The sequence below is a fragment of the Quercus suber genome, unplaced genomic scaffold (assembly GCF_002906115.3).
Source record: "Quercus suber isolate HL8 unplaced genomic scaffold, Cork oak 2.0 scaffold_525, whole genome shotgun sequence".
Lineage (NCBI taxonomy): Eukaryota > Viridiplantae > Streptophyta > Magnoliopsida > Fagales > Fagaceae > Quercus > Quercus suber.
The window spans coordinates 413603-417843 of record NW_027069974.1 but is presented as its reverse complement, the minus strand read 5'-3'; the positions used below and the strand labels follow the sequence as shown (position 1 = coordinate 417843).

The 4241-nt window shown below is 31.0% G+C and overlaps 1 long non-coding RNA gene across 1 annotated transcript; it reads left to right on the top strand.

Annotated features, from left to right (window-relative positions):
• Window positions 1-1087: 1087 nt before the first annotated feature.
• On the top strand, window positions 1088-2781 carry LOC136063427 (uncharacterized). Its single transcript, XR_010625081.1, has 3 exons — window positions 1088-1546; window positions 2097-2178; window positions 2749-2781. It is a non-coding gene; the product is annotated as an uncharacterized LOC136063427 (long non-coding RNA).
• The last annotated feature ends 1460 nt before the right edge of the window (window positions 2782-4241 follow it).

Below are 4241 nucleotides of genomic sequence, written 5' to 3'. Positions count from 1 at the left end.
TTTTTGTAAATTTTTTTTTTTTTTTTTTTTTTTTTTTTTTTTTTTTTGAGGAAGTATTTTCATGTAAAGTTAGAAGACGAGACACAGACGGAATAAAAAATATTTATTTCAAAATTTTCCACTCTTCCATTTTATACTTTTTTTTTTGGGAGAAGATTTTCCATTTTATAATTGACCAATACATTATTTATGTTCAATAAAAAAAAAAACACTATTTATGTGTCAACATAAAATAAAATAAAAATTATATGTATCTGATTTTTTCAACAGTTTTACTATAAACATAGAAAAAATACTGACGTTTCTAAATTTCTATCAAAAAGAGAAAAAAAAAAAGAAAAAAAGAAAAAAAAATACTGACTTATTCACATCATAGTTGCATAACATTTGAGATACACAAGAAATTGGGTGAAGCTTTTAGTGTCGGCCTGCTTTTTTCTATTTACATTTAACATTTTATAAAAAGAAAAAAAAATTGTCATTTGACAAAAAAACATATAAAATGAAATTTTTTGTTGGATTACTCTAGCACATCAACTCGAAATTCAATCAATCAGTGTAGAAATGGAGGCAAAAATGATTGTGCATCTACTTTTTTTTATTTTGTTTTGAGATAATATAGACAAAAGGCAATGGGAATAGAGAAGAAAGAATGGAAAGACAAGATTTACAACACTAGTACTTACCATTTGATTATGTAACCCTTCTTGATGATTGGAGAGCCTTCTTAAGACTTTTCCCAAACTTAACAATCTAACACATCTTCATCAAGGAAGCAAATGAGTTTGTTGATGCACACGCTGAAATAGGTGTTACTTAAACTATTAACTCAAAAAAAAAAAAAACTATGTTTTATTTGATAACTTGTGGTGATGATCTTGTTTGCTTCAAAAGCTGAGCTATTTTATTAAAACAGTGATATGACTAAAACTAAACATGACACATAATATGTTAGAGGAAGATAGGCGCTCTAGACCAATTTAGAATTAAACATTTTTTAAGGATTTTCGTTCTAATAATTCACTAATTTTAGAACCAAGGCTTTATCTAATAATTCACTTTATGTGATAGACTGCGGACTTTTACATAAACCCACGGCTAACAAGTTGAACCAAAGTTGTGGCAACAAAAGTTTGTGGTTTAGATTTTCTCATTCTGCTCAGAGACACATGATACATCCAAGGTGAGACGTGAGCCATGACGACATTTAGAGTCCGATTACGTCTCCTACTCCAACGACCTCACTAAATATATTGTTCCCATCGTCATATCTTTCGTCAAACATTGAGTCTCTCTCTCTTTCTCATTTGTTTCTCAGAGACACAGACATAGCTTAAGCCAAATTAGCCACACAGGACCTACCTATTCTCATTGAAATGAAACGCCAGCCTTGTTTTTCAATAAAATAATTGCATGTACTGCAAACACACCACTACTTCTGACGTTGATATATAGCAAAAGCAGAGAAAACAGCAAGATCTCATAATAATTGACTCATTCGGGTTTACGAAAAGACAGAAACATTGATTGCATTTTGCGATCCTTGGTCAGTTTACATTTTTTTAATAAAATATACAGCTTTTGAGCCTAGGATTGTTCAGTTGTTTAAGTTTGATTTTGAAGTTTTGATCCTTCCTCTATATCTGAGATTCTTTGACGCGTTTGAATATGGTTTTGTTTTGTTTTTATTCCCCATGTGGGTCACAAATCAGAATTTTAATTTTTAATAATCTCTTGGGATGTCTAATTTTTTAATAAAGTTGAATTGGTTCTTGTTTTTGTATTACATAAAGGATTTTAATAAGTATATTACTCTTATCTTGATGCGGTTCAGTTGTTTAAGTCGTTTTGAATACTTCTTCTGTATCTGTGATTTTTGTTTTTATATATTATTCTTTGACACATTCGCACATGCGGAACTCAAGTCATAATTTTTTATGTCGTATTGGACGTCATGTTTCTTTATTTGGTTTTTTATTTTTATTTTTAAATGTTGGTACTGTTTCTACATGGTCCTATGTCTGTTTCTCGTGGAATTTTGTTAATGAAGGCCATTAGAACCTGTTATAATGGTGTTGAATTGGGTTATTTTGTAGGACCATTTTCAGTTTCCACCAGAGCACTGTCTGAACTACTGGCTAAGAGAAAGAAAAAGCAGTTGTTCTTAGACCAACAAAGGTACGTTCTCTACTATCACGAACTTTTAATATGTTTTACATCACAAAGCTTCCATATTTCACACCAAAATTTTGAGACTAATAGACTTGGTTGTCATCAATGATTCACACCATTTGGAGAAGTTCCTTAGAGCGTGTTTCAGCTCTGCTAGATAGCTTTGATTCCTTGAACTTCTCTGAATTAGTTACTCATTCTTTGTTTTTTTTTTTTTTTTTGGTTGCTTTTTTTGGTTGTAAAGTAACTTTTCTGAATTTAAATTGTAACTCCTTTTCACTAGCGGACAGCTACATTGGAGTTTACTGCATGTGTTTCAGCTACACTAATGGTTTTGACCTTTTGAACTTTCTGAGTTTTTGTTCTCTTGCACTTGAAATTTCTTTGGTGGGGTGTACTTTTTTCTTGTTTGTGTAATGGTGCTGCATAATGGTGTTTTCTTTTCTACTTTCCTTTTTTCCCCCCAAAATTATTAATTGTGGTTTGCTTCTTGAATTCAATTGGTTGGCTGCTTCAATGAATTGATAGGAAAAGTTACCTGGTATGTGTATATTTATACTCTTGTATGTAATACAGAGGTTGAAGAGCAAAGAGAAAAGGATATAGGAAAAAAAAAAAAAAAAAAAAAAAAAAAAAAAAAAAAAGAACTTTACATGAAAATAAATGCATTGATCATTGTCGCAGCCTATTTTTCTTTATTCACACGTATTTTTGTTTTATTTAGGTTTTTTTTTTTTTTAGGGCAATCGTATCGTTTTGGTCAAATATTTCAGTGGTGATATTTACTTGTCGTTGAAACTTTAAAATCGAAAATGATTTATGATGGATTCGAATCATTTGATGCGCGTCTTCTTCTACTAGCTGAGAGAGACCGTCTCAGAAATTCATTAGAGCCACACATTCCATTCCATCTCGTGTGCAGAAAGTGTAGAACTCATGTTATTATACAACACTAGTCATTATTAGTTTTTTAATGCCAAAACCCATAATTACAACTATTAAACCGCAAATAAGGAAATTAATAACCACATATATAGAATATGAGTCATAAAAAAATAATATTCCCATATTATTGAGTATCTTATTATTACTAGTGTTCACCAATTACAGAATGTCATCCAAGAAAAGCAACATATTATGTCCTTGATTTTTGTTTTAAGTTTTGATTACTTACATTAATAAAAGAAATAAGGGAAGTGTGTGAATTGTGGATAGAAAAATTTGTATTCATCCTACCCACATTATTGTGTACGCCTGAAGTACCATAAATGAATATTTCCTCCTCTCATATGAATGGTGGATCCTACTAATTAAATTTATGGTAAAACTCATCATTTTTGTGAGGGGTGAATACGCATTTATGGTACTCTAGAAGTACCTAATAATTTTCCACAAATCTGAGTAAGCTAAAAAGCCCAATAGAAAGAGAGAAAAAATGAAAGAAAAATGCATAATAGCTTTGCAAAATGAAGTTAGAATTACCTCTTCTTCAAGACTTCGACTTCATTATTGTTCACATTTTTCTTTTACCATCTTCTTCTTTAAGGACTCAACAATGACTAATTTGCTTCTTCTGTTTTGTAACTTCGTTCTCTACACTTAGAGTCCGTTTGGATACAACTTATTTAACTAAAAATTAAAAACTGAAGACACTGTAGCAAAATAATTTTTAAATATGTGAATAGTACCGTGTGACCTATTTTTAATATTTTTTTTCTTGAATAAAGTAGGTGTGGGTTTCATGAACAGTGCGTAAACAATACTGTTACAGTGTGTGAATAGTGCACGCACCGTATATGAACATTGCATTTTGTCTCTAAAAGCAAAAACAAATGCAAAAAAAAAAAAAAAAATGGAGAGAGAGAGAGAGAGAGAGAGAGAGAAAACACAAACAAGAAAACGCTGCCGTAGATCCAAACCCACAAGTACTCTTCCCTGGACTTCCCTTTAGCTTTTTCAATGTAAATGCTGAGTAAACTTGGCCAAAAGAGTACACTTGCTTTTCATTTTCTAAAAGCATCAGGTGATATTTTGAATTGGTGTCACAGTATTTTGACACGTGGGACTAG